The following is an 8065-nucleotide window of genomic DNA, read 5'->3' on the forward strand; positions in this document are numbered from 1 at the left end:
CAACCCGTTGCTCAGGCAGGAAACCCTATACCATTTCAGACAAATGGCTGTCCAGTCTCTTCTTGAAAACTTCCAGTGTTGGAGCATTCACAGCTTCTGGAGGCAGGTTGTTCCACTGGTTAATTGTTCTCACTGTCAGGAAATTCCTCCTTAGTTCTAGGTTGCTTCTCTCCTTGATTAGTTTCCATCTGTTGCTTCTTGTCCTGCCTTCTGGGGCTTTGGAGAATAGCTTGACTCCCTCTTTTTTGTGGCAGCCCCTGAGATATTGGAAGACTGCTATCATGTCACCCTTCATCCTTCTCTTCGTTAAACTAATTCCAGCATATAGTAATAATAATAATAATAATAATAATAGAGTTGGAAGGGACCTAGGTCTTCTAGTCCAACCCCCTGCTTAGACAGGAAACTATACCATTTCAGAAAAAGATCAAGATTTGGTCTATATTTTTTGAGGTGGGATGGGGAAGAGCTGTGCAGTTCCCCCCCCCAGTACCTGAACACACAAAAGAAGAAATTCCTTGATGGCCCATCCTTTTTTTTTAATGAGCACTGATGCACAAAAGCTTGTTTGCTTATTTATGTATTTAATTTAAATAGCCACCCACCTCAGATGTTATACCCTGTGAGGTAAATATAACACAATAACAAGAGTGGGAAGGGACCTTGGAGCAGTGGCGTAGCGTGGGTTGTCAGCACCCGGGGCAAGGCAAGTAATTTGCGCCCCCTAACCCGTGGATTTTAGCACTCGAGTCTCTTCCACTAGCTCAGGAATTCTGGGAGTTGAAGTCCATGAGTCATAAAAGAGCCAAGGTTGCCTACCCTTGAGTTAGGTTCAAGGCAAAAAAGGGTCTCTGGAGAAGAGGGAAAATGCTAGTTTAAAACTGAAACAAGGCAACTTTAAGGTGCCTCAGCTGTGATTTAGGATGAGACAAAGAGAGGACATGGCGTTGAAAATGGTTAATGGGGCATGTTTGTTCCACTCTTAGTGGATGTCAAGATAAACCCCACGAGAGAATGACCTTACAACAGATGTGAATAGGCTTGGACTACGTTTGTAGATTGAGTGCATACATCACATGGAGCGATGATGGGCTTCATCAAGATTTATGATCCCACAATTGGCTAGTTTTCTCCATCTTGTCCTAAACCCTGGATACCAACCACGGTTTATGGCTTAGCATGTGGTGTGGGGTGACCCAACATGTTAGGCAACAAACAATGACTTCCAACTTACAATGCCTCAGCTTCCCAAGGTTATTCCAAATTGTCCATATTCCAGATTGTTGCCTCCTGCAGACCCACAGTCCAGGCTACCCCCTTCCTCCCCCTTTCCCCTCCCAACCCGGGCTCGCTCGATGTCCTGGATTTCAAGTCCCAGTCATCACCAATTCGTCCAGGGTCAATCAAGGATGAGGGATGCTGTAGTCGAACGTACTGGGAAGTCTCTGCTTACCTGGGAATGAATCTCACGGAACTTGCTTCGGCTACTTCTCAGCACGGAGGGGATTGGACTATAAAGTGACCTTATTAAATTCAACACGGATTCGAGAGTGGGTCTTGTCAATTTCTCGGACCTACCCCCCAAAGGGAAAACTCTGAAGTCCCGTTGACTAGTCAATTTCAGGCAGATTCCTCTTCCCAACTAGGACTAGGACAAGCGCCGTTCTCTTCCTTCCTTTTCTGGCAGAGATTTCAGGAACCTGGCGCTACCTGGACTTCCGTCCCTCTCCAGTCACCTTCCTCCTCTCCTCAATACCTTCCGGACAAGGTACATTGCCCCCCTCCCCCTCCTTACCCCACAATAGAAACCCAGTGAAACCAATTGCCCAAAGATAGCGGCTGTCTCAAAAGTGAACTTCCACGGCCGAGGGGAAGCTCCTCCGAATTCTCAACCTGGGAGCTCCCGTTTGTCTTGGTTAAGAGGAAGTTCAAGATCAGGGGCAGCCGCCGAGTGATTTTGAGAACCGCCTATCCGTTCCTCTTGCTTAAATGGAGGGTGATGGATTGGTTATTTAGATTTAACACCGACGCCTTCATTCAGGCCCCGTGAAGACGGGCGCGACCCGGCGAGTTCACGACTTCAGCAACCGGGTCTTCTGAATCTAAGAGAGATGGGGGGATCTCATCTTTACCTTTACCTCCGGGAAAGGAGATGGGGGCGGGAGCTGGGTCGGGGGGGGGGCGGGCTTGCAGGTTGAGAGCCAAGCGGAGGAGAGCCGCGGCGGGAGAAAGAGAGGGAGGCGAGACGCCGCCAAGCCTCCCCACCCCCACCCGAGAAAGGAGGCGATCCGCAGCCGCAAGAGGACGGGATCCCGCTCTGGCTGGGCTCAGCAAATGCGGTTGCTTTCTATGCTCCGCCCACTCGCTCGCTCCTCCGACCCTCGGTGAAGCAGAATCGTCCCCCTCCGGCGAGCTTAATGGGCGCCCCCCCAGATGTTGCGCCCGGTGCGGCCGGCCCCCCCTGCACCCCCTACGCTACGCCACTGCCTTGGAGGTCTTCGAATCTAATCCAACCGCCTGCTCAAACAGGAGACTCTATACCCTTCCAGACAAGTAGTTATTTATTTATTGAATGTATCTAGACCGTCCATCTCACATACTATATATGCTGTAATATATTTATTTTTAAAATTTATTATGGAGCTGCCCACCTCACAGCTTGTAATGTAGTTATTTAGGGACTGAATCTATAGAGCTAGTCATTTCATATATTAAGTGTTATAATAGGTTTAGTTATAGTAATGTACAGAACCACCCATCTCACATATTATATGATGTAATAGAGCCAATGGCTTGTAAAAGTATGTTTGATGGTTGATGTTTCTGTTGAGTGGAAGAAAAAACACCCATTCCTTTGACTAGCCGCACTTCTGTGAGAGCCGAAATAAATAATGCTGCCATTTCTGCTCTGCTCCACGAGGAGAAAGTGGAATACTTAAATCGAAGATCTGAGAAATTATCTTTTAAGAGTTGCATAAAGAAATTTTTAGCTGTCTGTCTCTGTAAATGTGAGATTATACACTAAATAAATATATAAATTCCAGGAGCTGAACATTTGTCATGGGATTCCTATGTAGGGCTTTCAGATATTCAAAACATGTCACATGCATTATCTGACTACTACCTTATAAGGCAGTTTGCTATTACATGTAGTCCTCGACTTACAAATTACAAATGTGACCAGAATTTCTGTTGCTGAGCAAAGCAGTGTTAAATGAGTCACACCTGGATTTGAAATTTGATCATGTGACTATGTGGATGCTGCAATGGTCATAAGTCACTTATTTCAGTGCTGTTGTAAATTCAGTCACTACATGAATAGTTGTAAGTCGAGGACTATGTGTACTCTTACCCAAAGTGCTGATGAGACAGGCTAGAACTTTCTCATTCATAAAGGTAAAGGTTCCCCCGCACATGCGTGCTAGTCGTTTCCAACTCTAGGGGCCGGTGCTGATCTCCGTTTCAAAGCCGAAGAGCCAGCGCTTGTCCGAGGATGTCTCCGTGGTCATGTGGCCGGCATGACTAGACACCAAAGGCGCGCGGAACGCTGTTACCTTCCCACCATAGTGGTCCCTATTTTTCTACTTGCATTTTTACGTGCTTTCAAACTGCTAGGTTGGCAGAAGCTGGGACGAGTAACAGGCGCTCACTCTGTTACGCAGCACTCAGGATTCAACCCGCCAAACTGCTGACCTTCTGATCGACAAGCTTTGTGTCCTAACCCACTGAGCCACCGCATCCCTTCTTCTCATTCAGTTTGGTTTTTTTCTGAAGCATCACTTTTCAAATTGGCAAAATCTTGTATGAATGCACAGAATCTTCTCCAGATTTGTTTTTTTAAGCTGACAAGGCTTTGAAATTAAAGTGTTTTGCATATGCTGAGAATGTTTGGGGGAAAGGATAACTCTCTCGCTTCCCCATCACATTGCTAATATTTAATATTTAATAAATATTTTAATATTTATTGCCCTGTACACCGCCCTGAGTCCTTCGGGAGAAGGGCGGTATAAAAATTTAATAAATATAATATAATATAAATATAAATATAAAACTGGTATGGAATATTGACCAGCAGTTGACAGTAGCAGCAGGGAAGAAGGGGATGGTTGCACACATGCAACCTAATCCCGCACATGAGCAAAGAAATCTTTGCGTGTTCACCAGCCGCTTGTGCAGCCCGATTCTCAACAAGCCGCGGACCAATAGCAGGCTGCAGATCCCAAGTCAGGGACTCCTGCCATACAGGCATGATGGGAATCAATCAAGCCTGTATGCAAGATGGTCGAAATAGGGAAAAAGAGCTGTGAAAGGCAGGAGCAATAATCTTTACATAGAATAGTAGCATGATTGTATTGCTTTTTGCTTCTCGTTGCTAAGTTTGGAAAATGTCTTTACAAGAATGGGAAACTGCAGATTTGTAACCACCCCTGTAGCCAAAACAATTAAAATAGTTAAATTGTTAATTGCAGAGTCATTTTCTGAGGTGGATGGTTTTAGAAATTAAATAAATAATAAATTATTCACATGTTGCTACATTAATCTCATAAGGAGGATTGATGGCTCCTTAAGAACAAAAAAATTTGTTCTGGAATATTTTTTTTATGCATTTGACAAAGTGAACTTTGCTGATCAAGTAGAAGTTGGTAAAATTGTGGTGCAAAAAAAAAAGAATTTTGTCAGAACTGATTAACATGGCTAGGGCTTGGAAAGCTGTTATCTAACTCCAGATAATTTTGAGAATGCTATTCACGTGACCAGCCAGAGAGAATTTCCTGGTATTCATCCTCTGTATTGTGGAACAGGAAAAAGAGGACAAGAAATTCTAAATTGACCCTAGCCTTGAAAATGGTGGGGTGTGTTTATGAGTTTTTCCCCTAAGTTTATTTTTTGAAAAGTAACATAGAAAAGAATAAAAACATAAAAACATGCACTATAATGAACAAAATGAGAAAAGTAATGTTTTATTTATTTAGAGAACCAGTTTGATCTAGTGTAGGGGGTCTTCAAACTTGGCTCTTTTATGACTTGTGGACTTCAACTCCCAGAATTCCTCAGCCAGGCTGGCTGAGGAATTCTGGGAGTTGAAGTCCACAAGTCATAAAAGGGCCCAGTTTGAAGACCCCTGGTGTATGGTCTCCTGACTGAGCAGGGGATTGGACTAGAACAGGGGTGTCAAACTCAATTTCATTGAGGTCCGCATCAGCATTGCAGTTGCCCTCGGGGCTGGGTGGGTATGGCCAGGGTGGGTGTGGCCTACTGGGTGGGCGTGGCTAAAGTGCATATGGCCTACTGGGTGGGCGTGGCCAGCTCTACATCGTTCGCATCAAGGGTGCCTATGGGGGCCTGGGCAGGAGTGGGACAGATCTGAGGGTCTCTGGCAGAAGAAGGGTCTCTGGGCCAGGGCCAAGGCAGAGGGGGCCGTTCCCTCACTGTTTCCAGGATGGCTTCGCGGGCCACATGAAACCACTTCACGGGCTGGATCCGGCCCCCGGGCCTTGTGTTTGACATGTCTGGACTAGAAGATCTCCAAGGTCCCTTCTAACCCTTTTCTTCTGTTACTTTTCTGCTTTGCTCTCTTGCTCTGGGATAATTCCCTAACACTGACTACCTGAAATTGGATAACATAAAAAGGAAGACAGAGCATACTGGAAGAAATTATGGAATCTAGGCCTCCTTCACAGCCTACAATTAGGGGCAAACAATGTTATTTCTGGAGCCAACATATATTATTTCACTGTCTCTGGAATCAATAGGGAGAAACCAAACATAGAGATTGTTATGTATGGGGGTTTAAGAGATACAGTAAGCCGCGGCATAGCCGATACCACCAGGTGGCGCTGTACCAAAACTGCTGTGGCTGGTTAGTTTCGGCGGGAAACTAAGGTTTAAACTGATTGGCTGAGGGCGTACCTGGCCAGGTATATAAAGGTACAGGTAACCCCTATTTTCGCAGTACAGTTTCTACCACCAATAAAGAACCGCTATGCTGTACTCATCGGCCTGGCGTCTTTCCTGCGTTCCAGAACCCACTACACAATAGAGATATAATACAAACCTTGCTGCTATATATTCACAGACAGCACAATATTCATTTTCTCCTGTAGCTGCTCATCTTTCTTCATCAGAAATATTTTATGGAGTATTTGATGAAGGGTCAGAATTGAGGTGCCCTGACCTTTCATTCTCGCCTGTTTCTCTTGTCTGGCTCTTTCCGTTTCTCCTCTTCTTTTCCAAATATTTTTGTAGAAAGAAATCTTTCATGTCAGAATCAGGGACCTTAATTCACATCAAAGTCAAAGAGGGCATACCGAAGCAATAATTTATTCAGTGCTAGTGTAATGGTTAAGGCATCAAGCTAGAAACTGAGAGACTGAGTTTTAGTCTGGTCTTAGGTACAAAGCCAGCTGGGTGGCCTTGGGCCAGTCATGCTCTCCTAACCCTAGGAAAGAGGCAATGGCAAACCACTTCAAAAAATATTGCCAAGAAAAATGCAGGGACTTGTCCAGGCAGTCTCCGAAAATCAGACACAATTGTACAGAGGGGAAAAAAATGTATCCATGCATGGAAATTAGAATACATGCATGTTTTAACATTTTTAGAATGCAACAAAAGGGTTGACCTGTATCAATTATAAATCAAATCATTAATCTTCTTTTTATTGGCCAAAGTACTAAATAAGAAACTTTCTTAGGTGTTAGACTAGTAACTAGTTGTCCATCTCAATAAGAATTGTGTTCTGGAGCCTGTATGGCTTCAAGACATTTCGCTGCCACAGGTAGAAAATCAACCCTGTAAAAAGTCAGGATATCCAGTGTGAGACAAATTATTCTAAATAAAGAGCCTTGGTGGAGCAGTGGGCTAATGCCTCCTTAAGTAACACCAGCTGCCTGCAATTAGTGCAGGTTCGCATCCCACCAGGCTCAAGGTTGACTCAGCCTTCCATCCTTCCGAGGTAGGTAAAATGAGGACCCAGATTGTTGGGGGCAATAAGCTGACTTTGTAATAATGCCGCTTGGGGTGTGTGTGAAAGCCCTAATAAGCAGGCATATACATAGAATGAAGGCTACTGCTAAGCTTGTAAGCCGCCCTGAGTCTTCGGAGAAGGGCGGGATATAAACAGAATTAAAATAAATAAAATAAATAAAAATAAAGTAGTATCTCCTCTAAGTCAAGCTCAGCGAACTCCTTCGTGAAGATATCCGTGTGGTCTTCTTGGCAAAAATATAGAAATGACTTCCCCTTGTTTTTTCTGGGATAATTTTTCAATTTCTTAATTTACAGCCCTCTGGTTACTTAGCAGTTTTCTGTCAAAGTGCTGACCAAGTCCAACTTTAGCTGCCAAGCCTATATAAGCGTTATCCCTGCTATGTAGACTAAAGTTTGAGTACTGTAATCCTGAACACCTATCTTTTCTGATTCCTAGCAGTAAAATATAGTAATATAGACCAACAACAACACCATTGTTGTGATTGTCATCATCATCATCTGTAATGGTGAATAATTGGCTGTTCTCTCCTATTTTCCTCACAACAACAATCCTACGAAGTAGGTTGGACTGATAGAGAATGATTGGCCAAAAGTCAGCCAGTTGGGTTTTGATGTTTTATAGTCACCTGTGATGGAAAAAAATTGCGACAAACTAATGAATAGCCCTGTGATTAATAGAGCTAAAAGTGCTTGGACTGAGAAAGCAGCATAAAGTAATCCATTATAAAACTCTTTGATCTGACTGAGAGAACAGCCATTTGACGGGATGGTGCAAGATCTCCTGCACTGAGAACGGGGTTGGACTAGAAGACCTTCAAAGTCTCTTCCAACCCTATGATTCTATGTTCCTACAAATTCTATGCTCCTTCTTGAATTCCATTGACTTCTCTAGCACCAATTTACTTTGAACACTAGCTGACTAAATTCTGTATAGGCTTGAGCAATAAATCTTAACTGCATGGTATGGTCCTGATTCTTTCTGCCTAACATTACGTGTTTTATTGAACCCGCTCCCACCTAGTTCTTGCAATTTGTTTTCATAGAATTTAGTTTCTTGATCTCTCGTGCTTGTTCCCCT

Source organism: Vipera berus, assembly GCF_964194415.1.
Source record: "Vipera berus genome assembly, chromosome: 4".
Taxonomy (NCBI): domain Eukaryota; kingdom Metazoa; phylum Chordata; class Lepidosauria; order Squamata; family Viperidae; genus Vipera; species Vipera berus.